Source organism: Drosophila miranda (assembly GCF_003369915.1).
Source record: "Drosophila miranda strain MSH22 chromosome Y unlocalized genomic scaffold, D.miranda_PacBio2.1 Contig_Y1_pilon, whole genome shotgun sequence".
NCBI classification, from domain to species: domain Eukaryota; kingdom Metazoa; phylum Arthropoda; class Insecta; order Diptera; family Drosophilidae; genus Drosophila; species Drosophila miranda.
The window spans coordinates 42967105-42991489 of NW_022881603.1; the positions used below are offsets into that span (position 1 = coordinate 42967105).

General features: G+C 42.7%; 2 pseudogenes; one reads left to right on the forward strand and one right to left on the reverse strand.

Annotated features, from left to right (window-relative positions):
* Positions 1 to 701: 701 nt before the first annotated feature.
* Positions 702 to 1695, reverse strand: LOC117190938 (annotated as a pseudogene).
* An 18364-nt stretch (positions 1696 to 20059) lies between these two features.
* LOC117191265 lies at positions 20060 to 21429 on the forward strand (annotated as a pseudogene).
* The last annotated feature ends 2956 nt before the right edge of the window (positions 21430 to 24385 follow it).

The following is a 24385-nucleotide window of genomic DNA, read 5'->3' on the forward strand; positions in this document are numbered from 1 at the left end:
AGATTTTTGAATATCCCCAGATTTTCGTCCTTTGCGGGGGCGGAAGGGGTGTGGCGAAATTTTGAAAACAAACTCGTCTCGGTCCGATATATTAGGAGTGTGGATTCCAAATTTGGTTGCTCTAGCTTTTGTAGTCTCAGAGATCTAGGCGCTAATGTTTTACTCTAAGCAAAGCCGCATATGCTACGTGTGTGTTAGAGAGAGACAGGGCGAGAAAAAATGAAATTGTTTTCTTGATGCTGGCAATAATAATAATACGATCCAATTCGGATTCTGCAGTCTTAAAAATATGGTTATTCTCTACAATTCTACGTTTTTGGTTTTCTCATCTCTTAAAAAATGGGGATGCCACAGATTTTCGTCCTTTGTGGGGGCGGAAGTGGGCGGCGCGAAGTTTTGAAATATTTTTGTAGCAGTGACATATCACAGAAGTCTGGATCCAAAACATCGTTGCTCTAGCTCTTATAGTCTTTGAGCACGAGGCGGTGAAGGGGACGGACAGACGGACGGACGAGACGGACGGACGGACGGACGGACGGACGGACGGACAGACAGGGCTCTATCGACTCGGCTATTGATGCTGATCAAGAATATATATACTTTATGGGTCGGAAACGATTCCTTCTGGACGTTACACACATCCACTTTTAACACAAATCTAATATACCCCAATACTCATTTTGAGTATCGGGTATAAAAAGGTGCTATCCTTGGTACACAAATACACTAAAATTCAACTAAACTTTGGCTCAAACTCAAACTTTCCTGCCGTTGATGCTGGCCAGCTGTTTTCTGTTAATCTGATCAAAGAAGAGCAGTCCGGCCGCCCGCTCCACCGTCTCTGGTGGTACCTGGAACACATTCAATGGGGTGACGTTGCTAATCACCTTGTTTGGCATTACGTGTGCCTCCATGTGTAGTTTGTGATCGGCCGCCTCGCCCACGATAACCTTATAGAAGTGAGTGGGTACGGCAACGGTGTTGGACCCGATGACTTCGTACTTGACATACATTTTGCCGTCATCCTCCTTGTGGGGGAGGTACAGTGGACCGTGCAGACATACACATTTTGAGTAACTCTTGGTTAGCTTGCGCACGTGCATTTCCAGAGAGTTCCACGCGTCGCGATTGAACCCTGGCCCACCTGGGGCGCCATGTTCGACAGGTAAAGGTTTCCTCGCAGTGCTTCTGGTGCAGTCGATGGTTGCCAGCGGCAGCCATGTGACCACGATCAAAGCCAGACTTTCTGTAGTCCGTGTTCTGTGATCGGAAAAAGGGATGTATGCTCTCATCTGGTTTGAAGTCGCATTTCGAACGATCCACAGAATCGTTTTTTGCCACTGACTCCGCTGTGAGGTGCTCAAAACACCCAATGCGGAATACGATTGCGTCGGTCGTAGGAGAGCACATAGTCTGAATGGAGCGCACGTTGTCCAGCCCTGGAAAGCCAAACTTCATGATCTCCGAGATTCGCGACGGCGTTGCAGTCAGGTTCACATTGGAGGCCACAAGACTATCGGCTGAAACTATCCCAAATGTCGGCAGTCCAGGCAAACGCGGAAAAACATCGCTGCTCTGCTGGAGACGTTCTGTTCGGAGCCTAGGTAAAAAGCTCCCAAGGCAGTCGCACTGAGGGCCAACAAGCCGCGTACTCTAAGCCCACTCATATTAAAATTGTAATAGATAAAACGGAAAATATCAAAAGTTCCCGCTATTGCACAATTCAAGAGATGTTCAACAGCTGACCTAAAATATGCGATACTTATCGACAAATATACATATATCGGTTCAAGTATGGATCTTTCGCGTGGCAGCACCCGGTGGAACGGTGGGATTTTTTGACAGATGTGAAACCTCGATTAACACTGGCAGCTTCTACAATCTACAAGCCGTCAAAAAGCAGCTAACGAGCATATAATACACGAGGGGGAACGTTGTGAGTTGCTTCCGCGACCGCAACTCTACATTTATACCCGATACATAGTCAGTATGGCTACATTAAAAGACAAGGAGTGTGTGCGGGAGAGACAGAAAACGTGTTTTGAACGTATCTGAACGTGTCGTCGGGCGCTGATTCAGATTCGGCAATCTGGTAGATGTGGTCATTCTCTCTGATTGTGCGCTTCTAGTTTTCTCATATCTTCAATATGGTTACAAAATTTGGTCGATCTGGTTTAATTCTCTACGAATTCTGCGTTTTCTGCGTTTTTGGTTTTCTCGTATCTTTAAAATTGTAGATGCCACAGATTTTTGTCCTTTGTGGGGTCGAAAAGGGGCGGGCCGAAGTTTTGAAATACACTTGTAACAGTGACATATCATAGAAGTCTGGATACAAAATGTCGTTGCTCTAGCTCTTATAGTCTCTGAGCACTAGTCGCTCATAGGGACGGACAGACAGATATGGTTCAGTCGATTCGGCTATTGATGCTGATCAAGAATATATATACTTTATGGGGTCGGAAACGCTTCCTTCTAGACGTTACACACATCCACTTTCACCACAAATCTAATACACCCCTATACTCATTGTTAGTAGTGGGGCGGATCGAAGCTCAACTCTCCACAACGCAATTGATGATCCAGTGAACCTCCGAGTAGCCGTCATAAGAAATGAAAACCGTTGTGTTTCGTGGTATATATATATTTATGTGTGTGTATTTGGTTGGGTGGTCGCGCGGATCGGCCGTCTGAAGCGGGGGTGAAATCGTAACTAACTAACTCTATGCCTTATGATGCTTTTGCTGCCGTGAGCGCCGTGTGGATCGTGGATTGTGGATCCGAGCGCCCTCCGAGCGCGCGAGAGCGAGTTGGGACCGAAGCGCACGGAGTTGGCACAGTGCGCGGAAATTGTTTACTGCTGGCCTGAACACTCATTTTGAGCATCGGTTATAAAAAGTTTTGGAATGATTTGAGAAATTTACACAATTTTAAATTAGTTAATTTTCTATTTTATTGGCTATAATGAAACAATCCATATACATAGAGTGAACGTTACTCTTTGGACTTCCTTGAAAATTGCAGAAGCTCTGCTTGGAAGTTGGTTTGGCCCTGGCTGCTTTGCTTTTTATCCCGATACTCAAAATGAGTATTGGGGTATATTAGATTTGTGGTAAAAGTGGATGTGTTGTAACGTCCAGAAGGAATCGTTTCCGACCCCATAAAGTATATATATTCTTGATCAGCATCAATAGCCGAGTCGATTGAGCCCTGTCTGTCTGTCCGTCTGTCCGTCCGTCCGTCCGTCCGTCCGTCTGTCCGTCCCCTTCAGCGCCTAGTGCTCAAAGACTATAAGAGCTAGAGTAACGATGTTTTGCATCCAGACTTCTGTGATATGTCACTGCTACAAAAATATTTCAAAACTTCGCGCCGCCCACTTCCGCCCCCACAAAGGACGAAAATCTGTGGCATCCACATTTTTAAAGATACGATAAAACCAAAAACTCAGAATCGTAGAGAACAACCATATCTTTTAGACTGCAGAATATGAATTTGATCGTATTATTATTATAGCCAGAATCAAGAAAACAATTTCATTCTTTCTCGCTCTGTCTCTCTCTAACACACAGGTTTCATGGTCGGTTTTGCAAATTGCAAAATATGAGTTTCAAGGATCTCAGAACCTATAAGAGCCAGAGCAACCAAATTTGGTATCCACATTCCTGTGATATCGGACCTTGACCGTTTCGTGTCCAAATTTCGCCACACCCCTTCCGCCCCCGCAAAGGACGAAAATCTGGGGCATCCACAAATCTCAGAGACTATTAAGGCTAGAGTAACCAAATTTGGTATCCGCACTTCTGTTAGATCTCACTATAAACCGTATATCTCAGAATTTCGCCCCACCCCCTTCCTTCCGCAGAATCATAGATAATGACCATATCTATCAGATTGCTGAATCTGGATCAGATCGGATCATTTTTATACCCAAAGGGAACAAATCAATTTGCACTGGCTACGCAGCGCCCGACGTCACGCTCTGACTGATTTTCTGTCTCTCTCGCACGCACTCTTTGTCGTGTCGTTCAATATTAGCGGCGTCTGCCGGAGGAGAGCCATACTGACTAAGTATCGGGTATAACTGTAGAGTTGCGGTGTCCGCAGTAACTCACAACGTTCCCCTCGTTTTTGTTATACCCGATACTCAAAATGAGTATTGGGGTATATTAGATTTGTGGTAAAAGTGGATGTGTGTAACGTCCAGAAGGATCAGCATCAATAGCCGAGTCGATAGAGCCCTGTCTGTCCGTCCGTCCGTCCGTCCGTCCGTCCGTCCGTCTGTCCGTCCTCTTCAGCGCCTAGTGCTCAAAGACTATAAGAGCTAGAGCAACGATGTTTTGGATCCAGACTTCTGTGATATGTCACTGCTACAAAAAATATTTCAAAACTTCGCCCCACCCCCTTCCGCCCCCACAAAGGACGAAAAACCTGTTTGCATCCACAATATTGCAGATACGAGAAAACTAAAACGCAGAATCATAGATAATGACCATATCTATCCGGTTTGGATCAGATCAGATCATTTTTATAGCCAATAGGAACAAATCAATTTGCAGTGGCTACGCAGCGCCCGACGTCACGCTCAGGCTGATTTTCTGTCTCTCTCGCACGCACTCTTTGTCGTGTCGTTTAATAATAGCGGCGTCTGCCGGAGGAGAGCCATACTGACTTAGTATCGGGTATAACTGTAGAGTTGCGGTGTCGATATACCCGATACTCAAAATGAGTATTGGGGTATATTAGATTTGTGGTAAAAGTGGATGTGTGTAACGTCCAGAAGGAATCGTTTCCGACCCCATAAAGTATATATATTCTTGATCAGCATCAATAGCCGAGTCGATTGAGCCCTGTCTGTCTGTCCGTCCGTCCGTCCGTCCGTCCGTCTGTCCGTCCCCTTCAGCGCCTAGTGCTCAAAGACTATAAGAGCTAGAGCAACGATGTTTTGGATCCAGACTTCTGTGATATGTCACTGCTACAAACATATTTCAAAACTTCGCGCCGCCCACTTCCGCCCCCACAAAGGACGAAAATCTGTGGCATCCACATTTTTAAAGATACGAGAAAACGAAAAACGCAGAATCGTAGAGAATGACCATATCTTTTAGACTGCAGAATCCGAATTGGACCGTATTATTATTATAGCCAGCATCAAGAAAACAATTTCATTTTTTCTCGCCCTGTCTCTCTCTAACACACACGTAGCATAGGCGGCTTTGCTTAGAGTAAAACATTAGCGCCTAGATCTCAGAGACTACAAAAGCTAGAGCAACCAAATTTGGTATCCACACTCCTAATTAATCGGACCGAGACGAGTTTGTTTCAAAGTTTCGCCACACCCCCTTCCGCCCCCGCAAAGGACGAAAATCTGGGGATATTCAAAAATCTCAGAGACTATTAAGGCTAGAGTAACCAAATTTGGTATCCGCACTCCTGTTAGATCTTACTATAAAACGTGTATCTCAAAATTTCGCCTCACCTCCTTCCGCCCACACAAAGGACGAAAATCTGTTGCATCTACAATATTGCAGATTCGAGAAAACTAAAAACGCAGAATCATAGATAATGACCATATATATCAGATTGCTGAATCTGGATCAGATCAGATCATTTTTATAGCCAATAGGAACAAATCAATTTGCAGTGGCTACGCAGTCCGACGTCACGCTCAGACTGATTTTCTGTCTCTCTCGCACGCACTCTTTGTCGTGTCGTTTAATATTAGCGGCGTCTGCCGGAGGAGAGCCATACTGACTTAGTATCGGGTATAACCGTAGAGTTGCGGTGTCCGCAGCAACTCACAACGTTCCCCTCGTTTATCGGTATATTTACGGTATTTCTGAAGGTCAGACGGTATGACGGCAAACATGCATTGAATAGTAATAAACAGGGACCGTAAATAATAATTATTGTTTTTTTTTAATCAAAAAATCTCTTACTTTTAATGGACCTAGAAAAACACTATTTACACCAAAATCTTTATTTTTGTACAATCTCTGCATTGCCGCCATGATTTGTGAGCTTTTGATTTTTTACGATTTTCTTCACAGATAATCATTATTTTCGAGTAATTTGATAAAACTTAGACTTAATCATTATTCTTGATCAAAAAAATAAAACTAAATAATAATAATGATTATCTATGATTTTTATTTTTATAGCATAAAATAAAACTCAACATGAATTTTCGGCTTGTGTATTAGAATGTTCGCTAATATTATTGCATATCCTTGTCAAAGGACCACAAAGCTACACCCTTCGCTAAAATTTTCAGAAATACGTTTAATTAATAAGTTTTATTTAATTTTACAAAAAGTAATTTCGACAATGATTCGTCCGCGAGGTTGCATCCCTGATCAGTGAGCATAATTTTGAGTGTCGAAAATTATCTCTCAACACTAACTTGAGTCGCAGGAACTGAGTGCACCACTTTGGCCAGCTGGTATAAGTTAGGGAAACGGTATCGAAGCTCCTCCCAATACTCCATAATATTGGAGGTCAAGCAAATTGGCTTTGGGTATAGTCGTCAATTTCGGCATATCCTTTCTTGATGAGATCTGCTCGCTCTCCATCCTCAGTTTCGTCTTCTGAAGCTACCTCAATAGTTTGCAAAAACTCGTTCAATAGCGAGCAGGTGTTTGAGTTTTGCGATGTACCGAACGAAGTTGTCGCGCTTGAGCTGCTTGAGCAAGGCTGTGCTATTGCACTAGTCTGAAATATTAATTATACCCGATACTCAAAATGAGTATTGGGGTATATTAGATTTGTGGTAAAAGTGGATGTGTGTAACGTCCAGAAGGAATCGTTTCCGACCCCATAAAGTATATATATGTTTGATCAGCATCAATAGCCGAGTCGATTGAGCCATGTCTGTCTGTCCGTCCGTCTGTCCGTCCGTCCGTCTGTCCGTCCCCTTCAGCGCCTAGTGCTCAAAGACTATAAGAGCTAGAGCAACGATGTTTTGGATCCAGACTTCTGTGATATGTCACTGCTACAAAAATATTTCAAAACTTCGCCCCGCCCACTTCCGCCCCCACAAAGGACGAAAATCTGTGGCATCCACAATTTTAAAGATATGAAGACTGCGGAATCTGAATTGGATCGTATTATTATTATAGCCAGCATCAAGAAAACAATTTCATTTTTTCTCGCCCTGTCTCTCTCTAACACACAGGGAGCATATGCGGCTTTGCTTAGAGTAAAACATGAGCGCCTAGAGCTCAGAGACTATAAAAGCTAGAGCAACCAAATTTAGTATCCACACTCCTAATATATCGGACCGAGACGAGTTTGTTTCAAATTTTTGCCACACCCCCTTCCTCCCCCGCAAAGGACGAAAATCTGGGGCATCCACAAATCTCAGAGACTATTAAGGCTAGAGTAACCAAATTTGGTATCCGCACTTCTGTTAGATCTCACTATAAACCGTATATCTCAGAATTTCGCCCCACCCCCTTCCTTCCGCAGAATCATAGATAATGACCATATCTATCAGATTGCTGAATCTGGATCAGATCGGATCATTTTTATACCCAAAGGGAACAAATCAATTTGCACTGGCTACGCAGCGCCCGACGTCACGCTCTGACTGATTTTCTGTCTCTCTCGCACGCACTCTTTGTCGTGTCGTTCAATATAAGCGGCGTCTGCCGGAGGAGAGCCATACTGACTTAGTATCGGGTATAACCGTAGAGTTCCGGTGTCCGCAGCAACTCACAACGTTCCCCCTCGTTATACCCGATACTGAAAATGAGTATTGGGTATATTAGATTTGTGGTAAAAGTGGATGTGTGTAACGTCCTGAAGGAATCGTTTCCGCCCCCATAAAGTATATAAATTATAGATCAGCATCAATAGCCGAGTCGATTGAGCCCTGTCTGTCTGTCCGTCTGTCCGTCTGTCCGTCCCCTTCAGCGCCTAGTGCTCAAAGACTATAAGAGCTAGAGCAACGATGTTTTGGATCCAGACTTCTGTGATATGTCACTGCTACAAAAATATTTCAAAACTTCGCCCCGCCCACTTCCGCCCCCACAAAGGACGAAAATCTGTGGCATCCACAATTTTAAAAATATGAGAAAACCAAAAACGTAGAGTTGTAGAGAATGACCATATCTTTAAGACTGCGGAATCTGAATTGGATCGTATTATTATTATAGCCAGCATCAAGAAAACAATTTCATTTTTTCTCGCCCTGTCTCTCTCTAACACACACGTAGCATATGCGGCTTTGCTTAGAGTAAAACATTAGCGCCTAGATCTCAGAGACTATAAAAGCTAGAGCAACCAAATTTAGTATCCACACTCCTAATTTATCGGACCGAGACGAGTTTGTTTCAAATTTTTGCCACACCCCCTTCCTCCCCCGCAAAGGACGAAAATCTGGGGCATCCACAAATCTCAGAGACTATTAAGGCTAGAGTAACCAAATTTGGTATCCGCACTTCTGTTAGATCTCACTATAAACCGTATATCTCAGAATTTCGCCTCACCCCCTTCCGCCCCCACAAAAGACGAAAATCTGTTGCATCCACAATATTGCAGATTCGAGAAAACTAAAAACGCAGAATCATAGATAATGACCATATCTATCAGATTGCTGAATCTGGCTCAGATCAGATCATTTTTATAGCCAATAGGAACAAATCAATTTGCAGTGGCTACGCAGTCCGACGTCACGCTCAGACTGATTTTCTGTCTCTCTCGCACGCACTCTTTGTCGTGTCGTTTAATATTAGCGGCGTCTGCCGGAGGAGAGCCATACTGACTTAGTATCGGGTATAACCGTAGAGTTGCGGTGTCCGCAGCAACTCACAACGTTCCCCCTCGTTTATCGGTATATTTACGGTATTCTGAAGGTCAAACGGTATGACGGCAAACATGCATTGAATAGTAATAAACAGGGACCGTAAATAAAATTTATTTTTTTTTTTTTAATCGAAAAATCTCTTACTTTTAATGGACCTAGAAAAACACTATTTACACCAAAATCTTTATTTTTGTACAATCTCTGCATTGCCGCCATGATTTGTGAGCTTTTGATTTTTTACGATTTTCTTCACAGATAATCATTATTTTCGAGTAATTTGATAAAACTTAGACTTAATCATTATTCTTGATCAAAAAAATAAAACTAAATAATAATAATGATTATCTATGATTTTTATTTTTTTCGCTTAAAATAAAACTCAACATGAATTTTCGGCTTGTGTATTAGAATGTTCGCTAATATTATTGCATATCCTTGTCAAAGGACCACAAAGCTACACCCTTCGCTAAAATTTTCAGAAATACGTTTAATTAATAAGTTTTATTTAATTTTACAAAAAGTAATTTCGACAATGATTCGTCCGCGAGGTTGCATCCCTGATCAGTGAGCATAATTTTGAGTGTCGAAAATTATCTCTCAACACTAACTTGAGTCGCAGGAACTGAGTGCACCACTTTGGCCAGCTGGTATAAGTTAGGGAAACGGTATCGAAGCTCCTCCCAATACTCCATAATATTGGAGGTCAAGCAAATTGGCTTTGGGGTATAGTCGTCAATTTCGGCATATCCTTTCTTGATGAGATCTGCTCGCTCTCCATCCTCAGTTTCGTCTTCTGAAGCTACCTCAATAGTTTGCAAAAACTCGTTCAATAGCGAGCAGGTGTTTGAGTTTTGCGATGTACCGAACGAAGTTGTCGCGCTTGAGCTGCTTGAGCAAGGCTGTGCTATTGCACTAGTCTGAAATATTAATTATACCCGATACTCAAAATGAGTATTGGGGTATATTAGATTTGTGGTAAAAGTGGATGTGTGTAACGTCCAGAAGGAATCGTTTCCGACCCCATAAAGTATATATATGTTTGATCAGCATCAATAGCCGAGTCGATTGAGCCATGTCTGTCTGTCCGTCCGTCTGTCCGTCCGTCCGTCTGTCCGTCCCCTTCAGCGCCTAGTGCTCAAAGACTATAAGAGCTAGAGCAACGATGTTTTGGATCCAGACTTCTGTGATATGTCACTGCTACAAAAATATTTCAAAACTTCGCCCCGCCCACTTCCGCCCCCACAAAGGACGAAAATCTGTGGCATCCACAATTTTAAAGATATGAAGACTGCGGAATCTGAATTGGATCGTATTATTATTATAGCCAGCATCAAGAAAACAATTTCATTTTTTCTCGCCCTGTCTCTCTCTAACACACACGTAGCATATGCGGCTTTGCTTAGAGTAAAACATTAGCGCCTAGATCTCAGAGACTATAAAAGCTAGAGCAACCAAATTTAGTATCCACACTCCTAATATATCGGACCGAGACGAGTTTGTTTCAAATTTTTGCCACACCCCCTTCCTCCCCCGCAAAGGACGAAAATCTGGGGCATCCACAAATCTCAGAGACTATTAAGGCTAGAGTAACCAAATTTGGTATCCGCACTTCTGTTAGATCTCACTATAAACCGTATATCTCAGAATTTCGCCCCACCCCCTTCCTTCCGCAGAATCATAGATAATGACCATATCTATCAGATTGCTGAATCTGGATCAGATCGGATCATTTTTATACCCAAAGGGAACAAATCAATTTGCACTGGCTACGCAGCGCCCGACGTCACGCTCTGACTGATTTTCTGTCTCTCTCGCACGCACTCTTTGTCGTGTCGTTCAATATTAGCGGCGTCTGCCGGAGGAGAGCCATACTGACTAAGTATCGGGTATAACTGTAGAGTTGCGGTGTCCGCAGTAACTCACAACGTTCCCCTCGTTTTTGTTATACCCGATACTCAAAATGAGTATTGGGGTATATTAGATTTGTGGTAAAAGTGGATGTGTGTAACGTCCAGAAGGAATCGTTTCCGACCCCATAAAGTATATATATTCTTGATCAGCATCAATAGCCGAGTCGATAGAGCCCTGTCTGTCCGTCCGTCCGTCCGTCCGTCCGTCCGTCCGTCCGTCTGTCCGTCCTCTTCAGCGCCTAGTGCTCAAAGACTATAAGAGCTAGAGCAACGATGTTTTGGATCCAGACTTCTGTGATATGTCACTGCTACAAAAATATTTCAAAACTTCGCCCCACCCCCTTCCGCCCCCACAAAGGACGAAAACCTGTTGCATCCACAATATTGCAGATACGAGAAAACTAAAAACGCAGAATCATAGATAATGACCATATCTATCCGGTTTGGATCAGATCAGATAATTTTTATAGCCAATAGGAACAAATCAATTTGCAGTGGCTACGCAGCGCCCGACGTCACGCTCAGGCTGATTTTCTGTCTCTCTCGCACGCACTCTTTGTCGTGTCGTTTAATAATAGCGGCGTCTGCCGGAGGAGAGCCATACTGACTTAGTATCGGGTATAACTGTAGAGTTGCGGTGTCGTTATACCCGATACTCAAAATGAGTATTGGGGTATATTAGATTTGTGGTAAAAGTGGATGTGTGTAACGTCCAGAAGGAATCGTTTCCGACCCCATAAAGTATATATATTCTTGATCAGCATCAATAGCCGAGTCGATTGAGCCCTGTCTGTCTGTCCGTCCGTCCGTCCGTCCGTCCGTCCGTCCGTCCGTCTGTCCGTCCCCTTCAGCGCCTAGTGCTCAAAGACTATAAGAGCTAGAGCAACGATGTTTTGGATCCAGACTTCTGTGATATGTCACTGCTACAAACATATTTCAAAACTTCGCCCCGCCCACTTCCGCCCCCACAAAGGACGAAAATCTGTGGCATCCACAATTTTAAAGATATGAGAAAACCAAAAACGTAGAATTGTAGAGAATGACCATATCTTTAAGACTGCGGAATCTGAATTAGATCGTATCATTATTATAGCCAGCATCAAGAACACAATTTCATTTTTTCTCGCCCTGTCTCTCTCTCTAACACACACGTAGCATAGGCGGCTTTGCTTAGAGTAAAACATTAGCGCCTAGATCTCAGAGACTACAAAAGCTAGAGCAACCAAATTTGGTATCCACACTCCTAATATATCGGACCGAGACGAGTTTGTTTCAAAATTTCGCCACACCCCCTTCCGCCCCCGCAAAGGACGAAAATCTGGGGATATTCAAAAATCTCAGAGACTATTAAGGCTAGAGTAACAAAATTTGGTATCCGCACTCCTGTTAGATCTTACTATAAAACGTGTATCTCAAAATTTCGCCCCACCCCCTTCCGCCCACACAAAGGACGAAAATCTGTTGCATCCACAATATTGCACATTCGAGAAAACTAAAAACGCAGAATCATAGATAATGACCATATCTATCAGATTGCTGAATCTGGATCAGATCAGATCATTTTTATAGCCAATAGGAACAAATCAATTTGCAGTGGCTACGCAGCGCCCGACGTCACGCTCAGACTGATTTTCTGTCTCTCTCGCACGCACTCTTTGTCGTGTCGTTTAATATTAGCGGCGTCTGCCGGAGGAGAGCCATACTGACTTAGTATCGGGTATAACCGTAGAGTTCCGGTGTCCGCAGCAACTCACAACGTTCCCCCTCGTTATACCCGATACTCAAAATGAGTATTGGGGTATATTAGATTTGTGGTAAAAGTGGATGTGTGTAACGTCCAGAAGGAATCGTTTCCGACCCCATAAAGTATATATATTCTTGATCAGCATCAATAGCCGAGTCGATTGAGCCCTGTCTGTCTGTCCGTCTGTCCGTCCCCTTCAGCGCCTAGTGCTCAAAGACTATAAGAGCTAGAGCAACGATGTTTTGGAACCAGACTTCTGTGATATGTCACTGCTACAAAAATATTTCAAAACTTCGCCCCGCCCACTTCCGCCCCCACAAAGGACGAAAATCTGTGGCATCCACAATTTTAAAAATATGAGAAAACCAAAAACGTAGAGTTGTAGAGAATGACCATATCTTTAAGACTGCGGAATCTGAATTGGATCGTATTATTATTATAGCCAGCATCAAGAAAACAATTTCATTTTTTCTCGCCCTGTCTCTCTCTAACACACACGTAGCATAGGCGGCTTTGCTTAGAGTAAAACATTAGCGCCTAGATCTCAGAGACTATAAAAGCTAGAGCAACCAAATTTAGTATCCACACTCCTAATTTATCGGACCGAGACGAGTTTGTTTCAAATTTTTGCCACACCCCCTTCCTCCCCCGCAAAGGACGAAAATCTGGGGCATCCACAAATCTCAGAGACTATTAAGGCTAGAGTAACCAAATTTGGTATCCGCACTTCTGTTAGATCTCACTATAAACCGTATATCTCAGAATTTCGCCTCACCCCCTTCCGCCCCCACAAAAGACGAAAATCTGTTGCATCCACAATATTGCAGATTCGAGAAAACTAAAAACGCAGAATCATAGATAATGACCATATCTATCAGATTGCTGAATCTGGCTCAGATCAGATCATTTTTATAGCCAAAAGGAACAAATCAATTTTCAGTGTCTACGCAGCGCCCGACGTCACGCTCAGACTGATTTTCTGTCTCTCTCGCACGCACTCTTTGTCGTGTCGTTTAATAATAGCGGCGTCTGCCGGAGGAGAGCCATACTGACTTAGTATCGGGTATAACTGTAGAGTTGCGGTGTCCGCAGCAACTCACAACGTTCCCCCTCGTTATACCCGATACTCAAAATGAGTATTGGGGTATATAAGATTTGTGGTAAAAGTGGATGTGTGTAACGTCCAGAAGGAATCGTTTCCGACCCCATAAAGTATATATATTCTTGATCAGCATCAATAGCCGAGTCGATTGAGCCCTGTCTGTCTGTCCGTCCGTCCGTCTGTCCGTCCCCTTCAGCGCCTAGTGCTCCAAGACTATAAGAGCTAGAGCAACGATGTTTTGGATCCAGACTTCTGTGATATGTCACTGCTACAAAAATATTTCAAAACTTCGCCCCGCCCACTTCCGCCCCCACAAAGGACGAAAATCTGTGGCATCCACAATTTTAAAGATATGAGAAAACCAAAAACGTAGAATTGTAGAGAATGACCATATCTTTAAGACTGCGGAATCTGAATTGGATCGTATTATTATTATAGCCAGCATCCAGAAAACAATTTCATTTTTTCTCGCCCTGTCTCTCTCTAACACACACGTAGCATATTCGGCTTTGCTTAGAGTAAAACATTAGCGCCTAGATCTCAGAGACTATAAAAGCTAGAGCAACCAAATTTAGTATCCACACTCCTAATATATCGGACCGAGACGAGTTTGTTTCAAAATTTTGTCACACCCCCTTCCTCCCACGCAAAGGACGAAAATCTGGGGCATCCACAAATCTCAGAGACTATTAAGGCTAGAGTAACCAAATTTGGTATCCGCACTCCTGTTAGATCTTACTATAAAACGTGTATCTCAAAATTTCGGCCCACCCCGTTCCGCCCACACAAAGAACGAAAATCTGTTGCATCCACAATATTGCACATTCGAGAAAACTAAAAACGCAGAATCATAGATAATCACCATATCTATCAGATTGCTGAATCTGGATCAGATCAGATCATTTTTATAGCCAATAGGAACAAATCAATTTGCAGTGGCTACGCAGCGCCCGACGTCACGCTCAGACTGATTTTCTGTCTCTCTCGCACGCACTCTTTGTCGTGTCGTTTAATATTAGCGGCGTCTGCCGGAGGAGAGCCATACTGACTTAGTATCGGGTATAACCGTAGAGTTGCGGTGTCCGCAGCAACTCACAACGTTCCCCCTCGTTTTTTTTGGTTTTGTTGTCGGAAATACGTTTAGCAAGGCTGTGCTATTGCACTAGTCTGAAATATTAAGTTTTAATGTTATGTTATATGTATATAAATGATATAAATACTAACGGGTTCTTTCAAATTAAAAAGCTGCAAGAGAAGCAGCTTTAACTGAGCTCTGGCGAGCATCAGGCTTATTGGGTTCTGCAGCAATACTCGTCTTAACCGTGGATCCAAGTAGATACTGCAAACGATTGCATCGCACCCCAAAAGGCTCTCCTCTCTGTCACAGATGCTTTGGCTCAAAGCTTGGCTTTCACTGGTACTTGCTGCTGCCACAGTGGGCTTGAGCTCCAGCCATAGCTTGTAGAAGTCACCCATGAATATTGAGTGCTTTGTAATTTTACTGTTGCAAGGTATGCCGGTTCCAGGGTATTAAGAAGCCTTTTCAAGTCTCTCCACTCAGCTGCAGCTCCCGTTAGTATTTATATCATTTTATAAATACAACATAACATATTAAAAACGAGGGGGAACGTTGTGAGTTGCTGCGGACACCGCAACTCTACGGTTATACCCGATACTAAGTCAGTATAACTCTCCTCCGGCAGACGCCGCTAATATTAAACGACACGACAAAGAGTGCGTGCGAGAGAGACAGAAAATCAGTCTGAGCGTGACGGCGGGCGCTGCGTAGCCACTGCAAATTGATTTGTTCCTTTTGGCTATAAAAATTATCTGATCTGGTCCAGATTCAGCAATCTGATAGATATGGTCGTTATCTATGATTCTGCGTTTTTAGTTTTCTCGAATGTGCAATATTGTGGATGCAACAGATTTTCGTTCTTTGTGGGGGCGGAAGGGGGTGGGGCGAAATTCTGAGATAAACGTTGTGAGTTGCTGCGGACACCGCAACTCTACAGTTATACCCGATACTAAGTCAGTATGGCTCTCCTCCGGCAGACGCTGCTAATATTAAACGACTAGACAAAGAGTGCGTGCGGGAGAGTCAGAAAATCAGTCTGAGCGTCACGTCGGGCGCTGCGTAGCCAGTGCAAATTGATTTGTTCCTTTTGGCTATAAAAATTATCTGATCTGGTCCAGATTCAGCAATCTGATAGATATGGTCGTTATCTATGATTCTGCGTTTTTAGTTTTCTCGAATGTGCAATATTGTGGATGCAACAGATTTTCGTTCTTTGTGGGGGCGGAAGAGGGTGGGGCGAAATTCTGAGATATACGTTTTATAGTGAGATCTAACAGAAGTGCGGATGCCAAATTTGGTTACTCTAGCCTTAACAGTCTCTGAGATTTGTGGATGCCCCAGATTTTTGTCCTTTGCGGGGGCGGAAGGGGGTGTGGCGAAATTTGGACACGAAACGGTCAAGGTCCGATATCACAGGAGTGTGGATACCAAATTTGGTTGCTCTGGCTCTTATAGGTTCTGAGATCCTTGAACTCATATTTTGCAATTGGCAAAACCGACCATGAAACCTGTGTGTTAGAGAGAGACAGAGCGAGAAAGAATGAAATTGTTTTCTTGATTCTGGCTATAATAATTATACGATCTGGTTGAGATTTTACATTCTAAAACATATAGTCATCCTCTACGATTCTGCGTTTTTGGTTTTATCGTATCTTTAAAAATGTAGATGCCACAGATTTTCGTCCTTTGTGGGGGCGGAAGTGGGCGGGGCGAAGTTTTGAAATATTTTTGTAGCAGTGACATATCACAGAAGTCTGGATACAAAACATCGTTGCTCCAGCTCTTATAGTCTTTGAGCACTAGGCGCTGAAGGGGACGGACAGACGGACGGACGGACAGACGGACAGACGGACAGACGGACGGACGGACAGACAGACAGGGCTCAATCGACTCGGCTATTGATGCTGATCAAGAATATATATACTTTATGGGGTCGGAAACGATTCCTTCTGGACGTTACACACATCCACTTTTACCACAAATCTAATATACCCCAATACTCATTTTGAGTATCGGGTATAACGAGGGGGAACGTTGTGAGTTGCTGCGGACACCGCAACTCTACAGTTATACCCGATACTAAGTCAGTATGGCTCTCCTCCGGCAGACGCTGCTAATATTAAACGACACGACAAAGAGTGCGTGCGAGAGAGACAGAAAATCAGTCTGAGCGTGACGTCGAGCGCTGCGTAGCCAGTGCAAATTGATTTGTTCCTTTTGGCTATAAAAATTATCTGATCTGGTCCAGATTCAGCAATCTGATAGATATGGTCGTTATCTATGATTCTGCGTTTTTAGTTTTCTCGAATGTGCAATATTGTGGATGCAACAGATTTTCGTTCTTTGTGGGGGCGGAAGGGGGTGGGGCGAAATTCTGAGATATACGTTTTATAGTGAGATCTAACAGAAGTGCGGATGCCAAATTTGGTTACTCTAGCCTTAACAGTCTCTGAGATTTGTGGATGCCCCAGATTTTTGTCCTTTGCGGGGGCGGAGGGGGGTGGGGCAAAATTTGGCCACGAAACGGTCAAGGTCCGATATCACAGGAGTGTGGATACCAAATTTGGTTGCTCTGGCTCTTATAGGTTCTGAGATCCTTGAACTCATATTTTGCAATTGGCAAAACCGACCATGAAACCTGTGTGTTAGAGAGAGACAGAGCGAGAAAGAATGAAATTGTTTTCTTGATTCTGGCTATAATAATTATACGATCTGGTTGAGATCTTACATTCTAAAACATATAGTCATTCTCTACGATTCTGCGTTTTTGGTTTTATCGTATCTTTAAAAATGTGGATGCCACAGATTTTCGTCCTTTGTGGGGGCGGAAGTGGGCGGGGCGAAGTTTTGAAATATTTTTGTAGCAGTGACATATCACAGAAGTCTGGATACAAAACATCGTTGCTCCAGCTCTTATAGTCTTTGAGCACTAGGCGCTGAAGGGGACGGACAGACGGACGGACGGACAGACGGACAGACGGACGGACGGACAGACAGGCAGGGCTCAATCGACTCGGCTATTGATGCTGATCAAGAATATATATACTTTATGGGGTCGGAAACGATTCCTTCTGGACGTTACACACATCCACTTTTACCACAAATCTAATATACCCCAATACTCATTTTGAGTATCGGGTATAACGAGGGGGAACGTTGTGAGTTGCTGCGGACACCGCAACTCTACAGTTATACCCGATACTAAGTCAGTATGGCTCTCCTCCGGCAGACGCTGCTAATATTAAACGACACGACAAAGAGTGCGTGCGAGAGAGACAGAAAATCAGTCTGAGCGTGACGTCGAGCGCTGCGTAGCCAGTGCAAATTGATTTGTTCCTTTTGGCTATAAAAATTATCTGATCTGGTCCAGATTCAGCAATCTGATAGATATGGTCGTTATCTATGATTCTGCGTTTTTAGTTTTCTCGAATGTGCAATATTGTGGATGCAACAGATTTTCGTCCTTTGTGTGGGCGGAAGGAGGTGAGGCGAAATTTTGAGATACACGTTTTATAGTAAGATCTAACAGAAGTGCGGATACCAAATTTGGTTACTCTAGCCTAAATAGTCTCTGAGATTTTTGAATATCCCCAGATTTTCGTCTTTTGCGGGGGCGGAAGGGGGTGTGGCGAAATTTTGAAACAAACTCGTCTCGGTCCGATATATTAGGAGTGTGGATACCAAATTTGGTTGCTCTAGCTTTTATAGTCTCTGAGATCTAGGCGCTAATGTTTTACTCTAAGCAAAGCCGCCTATGCTACGTGTGTGTTAGAGAGAGACAGGGCGAGAAAAAATGAAATTGTTTTCTTGATGCTGGCTATAATAATAATACGATCCAATTCAGATTCCGCAGTCTTAAAGATATGGTCATTCTCTACAATTCTACGTTTTTGGTTTTTTCATATCTTTAAAATTGTGGATGCCACAGATTTTCGTCCTTTGTGATGGCGGAAGTGGGCGGTGAGAAGTTCTGAAATATTTTTGTAGCAGTGACATATCACAGAAGTCTGGGTCCAAAACATCGTTGCTCTAGCTCTTATAGTCTTTGAGCACTAGGCGCTGAAGGGGACGGACAGACGGACGGACGGACAGACGGACGGACGGACAGACAGACAGGGCTCAATCGACTCGGCTATTGATGCTGATCAAGAATATATATACTTTATGGGGTCGGAAACGATTCCGTCTGGACGTTACACACATCCACTTTTACCACAAATCTAATATACCCCAATACTCATTTTGAGTATCGGGTATAATTAATATTTCAGACTAGTGCAATAGCACAGCCTTGCTCAAGCAGCTCAAGCGCGACAACTTCGTTCGGTACATCGCAAAACTCAAACACCTGCTCGCTATTGAACGAGTTTTTGCAAACTATTGAGGTAGCTTCAGAAGACGAAACTGAGGATGGAGAGCGAGCAGATCTCATCAAGAAAGGATATGCCGAAATTGACGACTATACCCCAAATCCAATTTGCTTGACCTCCAATATTATGGAGTATTGGGAGGAGCTTCGATACCGTTTCCCTAACTTATACCAGCTGGCCAAAGTGGTGCACTCAGTTCCTGCGACCCAAGTTAGTTTTGAGAGATAATTTTCGACACTTAAAATTATGCTCACTGATCAGGGATGCAACCTCGCGGACGAATCATTGTCGAAATTACTTTTTGTAAAATTAAATAAAACTTATTAATTAAACGTATTTCTGAAAATTTTAGCGAAGGGTGTAGCTTTGTGGTCCTTTGACAAGGATATGCAATAATATTAGCGAACATTCTAATACACAAGCCGAAAATTCATGTTGAGTTTTATTTTAAGCGAAAAAAATTAAAATCATAGATAATCATTATTATTATTTAGTTTTATTTTTTTGATCAAGAATAATGATTAAGTCTAAGTTGTATCAAATTACTCGAAAATAATGATTATCTGTGAAGAAAATCGTAAAAAATCAAAAGTTCACAAATCATGGCGGCAATGCAGAGATTGTACAAAAATAAAGATTTTGGTGTAAATAGTGTTTTTCTAGGTCCATTAAAAGTAAGAGATTTTTCGATTAAAAAAAAAAAAATAAATTTTATTTACGGTCCCTGTTTATTACTATTCAATGCATGTTTGCCGTCATACCGTTTGACCTTCAGAATACCGTAAATATACCGATAAACGAGGGGGAACGTTGTGTTAGAGAGAGACAGGGCGAGAAAAAATGAAATTGTTTTCTTGATGCTGGCTATAATAATTATACGATCTGGTTCAGATTTTGCACTCTAGAAGATATAGTCATCTTCTACGATTCTGCGTTTTTAGTTTTCTCGTATCGTCGAAATTGTGGATGCCACAGATTTTCGCCCTTTGTGGGGGCGGAAATGGGCGGGGCAAGTTTTAAAATAAAACAAACAAAAAAAAAAAAAAATTTCTGTACTTTAACACATCTTGTTTTTTGCATAAATATAATCTCCTATGTTTTATGTTTTCACGAATGTTAGATTTGAATGTATTAATAAAAATAAATTGCTGCAAAGCTAAATAAAAAAAAATTATTAAAATATCTTAGCGAGAGCATTACGGAAATTGCTTATTTGGGAACAATGAGCAATGTTGATGAAATAAAAATCGATCAGCCTGCTCTTAGTTTTGAAAATTCACCCGAGAACGATGATGAGCACAGAAAACGGCTGGAGATAGAAGAATTAATTGCTCAGAGCGACAACCAAAATATATCTTTGAATACTCTAAAAAAGTTAGCCTTGACGTCCTATGGATTGGTAAACGATAATTTGCGACGGATTCTGTGGCCTCAGTTGGCTGGCGTTGATGTGACTACGTTAGAGCGAGCTCCAACTCTTGATGAATTTTCAAAACCACCCTGAATACAACCAAGTAGTCTTGGATGTAAATCGGTCTCTAAAAAGATTTCCTCCTGGAATACCATATGAACAACGTATTGCACTTCAGGACCAACTTACCGTTCTTATTCTACGGGTTATTAAAAAGTATCCGAATCTGCGCTACTATCAAGGTTATAATGATGTGGCAGTTACATTTCTCCTGGTTGCTGGAGAAAAAGTGGCGTATGCTATAATGGAGCAACTGTCCACCACGCACTTCTCCGAGTGCATGCAAGAGACAATGGAGGCCACCCAAAGGCGGCTGATGTTTATCTGGCCTGTTGTAAATTTTGAGAGCCCAGAACTTTACCAGTTTCTTCAACGTTCTACGGTAGGCACTTTGTTCGCTTTACCGTGGTACTTGACCTGGTTTGGACACAGTTTAAATTCATACAAAGCTGTAGTCCGTCTATACGACTACTTTCTTGCATCACCCATGTATACACCAATCTTCGTGACGGCAGCGATTTTACTGCATCGTTCAAATGAAATATTTAAGGAGGACTGTGATATGGCATCAGTGCATTGTCTTTTATCAAGGCTACCAGAAGATTTGCCATTTGAAGTTCTATTGAAAACTTCCAGCAAGCTATATGATAAGTACAGCTTGACTGTAATAGAAAAGGAAGTTGAAATTCTAATTCTTAAAGAAAAAGAACAGAGGAACGTCGAAGAAAAGCTGCTTCTGGAGCGACGAAAGAAGCTTACGCGCTCTGTGTCCAAAAATCCAAGCTACAGCTTAAGCCACTGGTTCCCAAACTTATTGACACCAAAGTCTTTGCTAGTGACAACAGCTGTTTCTATTGTAGTTGGCGTTTGTGCATATTACTACAAGAACCAGTATCTGGCGGCGGGGATCAGCTGAGTTTCGGATGCTTATTTTTTTCTAGTCCCGAGATATATAGTCCATTCGTCCGAAATGGATTTGTATGGCTGAGGTTTCGCTTTAACGTCTTAATGTCTTTCAAATAAATAGGTAAAATTGGCATGGCCAAGAATTCTTATATTTTAACTAAGTGTGCTGAAGTCGATTTTATGAATTCTAAATTGAATGAATTTATCTATTTTGGGCATATGAATGTAAATAATAGTGAATAATTATTTGTTTTTACGAACAAAAATATTACAAATAAACAATAAGTATAACAAAATATTCTTGTAGCAGTGACATATTACAGAAGTCTGGATCCAAAACATCGTTGCTCTAGCTCTTATAGTCTTTGAGCACTAGGCGCTGAAGGGGACGGACAGACGGACAGACGGACGGACGGACAGACGGACAGACAGACCTGGCTCAATCGACTTGGCTATTGTTGCTGATCAAGAATATATATACTTTATGGGGTCGGAAACGATTCCTTTTGGACGTTACACACATCAACTTTTACCACAAATCTAATATACCCCAATACTCATTTTGAGTATCGGGTATAACGAGGGGGAACGTTGTGAGTTGCTGCGGACACCGCAACTCTACAGTTATACCCGATACTAAGTCAGTATGGCTCTCCTCCGGCAGACGCCGCTAATATTAAACGACACGACAAAGAGTGCGTGCGAGAGAGACAGAAAATCAGTCTGAGCGTGACGTCGGGCGCTGCGTAGCCACTGCAAATTGATTTGTTCCTATTGGCTATAAAAATGATCTGATCTGATCCAGATTCAGCAATCTGATAGATATGGTCATTATCTATGATTCTGCGTTTTTAGTTTTCTCGAATGTACAATATTGTGGATGCAACAGATTTTCGTCCTTTGTGTGGGCGGAAGGGGGTGGGGTGAAATTTTGAGATACACGTTTTATAGTAAGATCTAACAGGAGTGCGGATACCAAATTTGGTTACTCTAGCCTTAATAGTCTCTGAGATTTTTGAATATCCCCAGATTTTTGTCCTTTGCGGGGGCGGAAGGGGGTATGGCGAAATTTTGAAACAAACTCGTCTCGGTCCGATATATTAGGAGCGTGGGTACCAAATTTGGTTGCTCTAGCTTTTATAGTCTCTGAGATCTAGGCGCTAATGTTTTACTCTAAGCAAAGCCGCCTATGCTACGTGTGTGTTAGAGAGAGACAGGGCGAGAAAAAATGAAATTGTTTTCTTGATGCTGGCTATAATAATAATACGATCCAATTCAGATTCCGCAGTCTTAAAGATATGGTCATTATCTACAATTCTACGTTTTTGGTTTTCTCATATCTTTAAAATTGTGGATGCCACAGATTTTCGTCCTTTGTGGGGGCGGAAGTGGGCGGTGAGAAGTTCTGAAATATTTTTGTAGCAGTGACATATCACAGAAGTCTGGATACAAAACATCGTTGCTCTAGCTTTATAGTCTTTGAGCACTAGGCGCTGAAGGGGACGGACAGACGGACAGACGGACAGACAGACAGGGCTCAATCGACTCGGCTATTGATGCTGATCAAGAATATATATACTTTATGGGGTCGGAAACGATTCCTTCTGGACGTTACACACATCAACTTTTACCACAAATCTAATATACCCCAATACTCATTTTGAGTATCGGGTATAACGAGGGGGAACGTTGTGAGTTGCTGCGGACACCGCAACTCTACAGTTATACCCGATACTAAGTCAGTATGGCTCTCCTCCGGCAGACGCCGCTAATATTAAACGACACGACAAAGAGTGCGTGCGAGAGAGACAGAAAATCAGTCTGAGCGTGACGTCGGGCGCTGCGTAGCCACTGCAAATTGATTTGTTCCTATTGGCTATAAAAATGATCTGATCTGATCCAGATTCAGCAATCTGATAGATATGGTCATTATCTATGATTCTGCGTTTTTAGTTTTCTCGAATGTACAATATTGTGGATGCAACAGATTTTCGTCCTTTGTGTGGGCGGAAGGGGGTGGGGTGAAATTTTGAGATACACGTTTTATAGTAAGATCTAACAGGAGTGCGGATACCAAATTTGGTTACTCTAGCCTTAATAGTCTCTGAGATTTTTGAATATCCCCAGATTTTTGTCCTTTGCGGGGGCGGAAGGGGGTGTGGCGAAATTTTGAAACAAACTCGTCTCGGTCCGATATATTAGGAGCGTGGGTACCAAATTTGGTTGCTCTAGCTTTTATAGTCTCTGAGATCTAGGCGCTAATGTTTTACTCTAAGCAAAGCCGCCTATGCTACGTGTGTGTTAGAGAGAGACAGGGCGAGAAAAAATGAAATTGTTTTCTTGATGCTGGCTATAATAATAATACGATCCAATTCAGATTCCGCAGTCTTAAAGATATGGTCATTATCTACAATTCTACGTTTTTGGTTTTCTCATATCTTTAAAATTGTGGATGCCACAGATTTTCGTCCTTTGTGGGGGCGGAAGTGGGCGGTGAGAAGTTCTGAAATATTTTTGTAGCAGTGACATATCACAGAAGTCTGGATACAAAACATCGTTGCTCTAGCTCTTATAGTCTTTGAGCACTAGGCGCTGAAGGGGACGGACAGACGGACAGACGGACAGACAGACAGGGCTCAATCAACTCGGCTATTGATGCTGATCAAGAATATATATACTTTATGGGGTCGGAAACGATTCCTTCTGGACGTTACACACATCCACTTTTACCACAAATCTAATATACCCCAATACTCATTTTGAGTATCGGGTATAAAAACGAGGGGGAACGTTGTGAGTTGCTGCGGACACCGCAACTCTACGGTTATACCCGATACTAAGTCAGTATGGCTCTCCTCCGGCAGACGCCGCTAATATTAAACGACACGACAAAGAGTGCGTGCGAGAGAGACAGAAAATCAGTCTGAGCGTGACGTCGGGCGCTGCGTAGCCACTGCAAATTGATTTGTTCCTATTGGCTATAAAAATGATCTGATCTGATCCA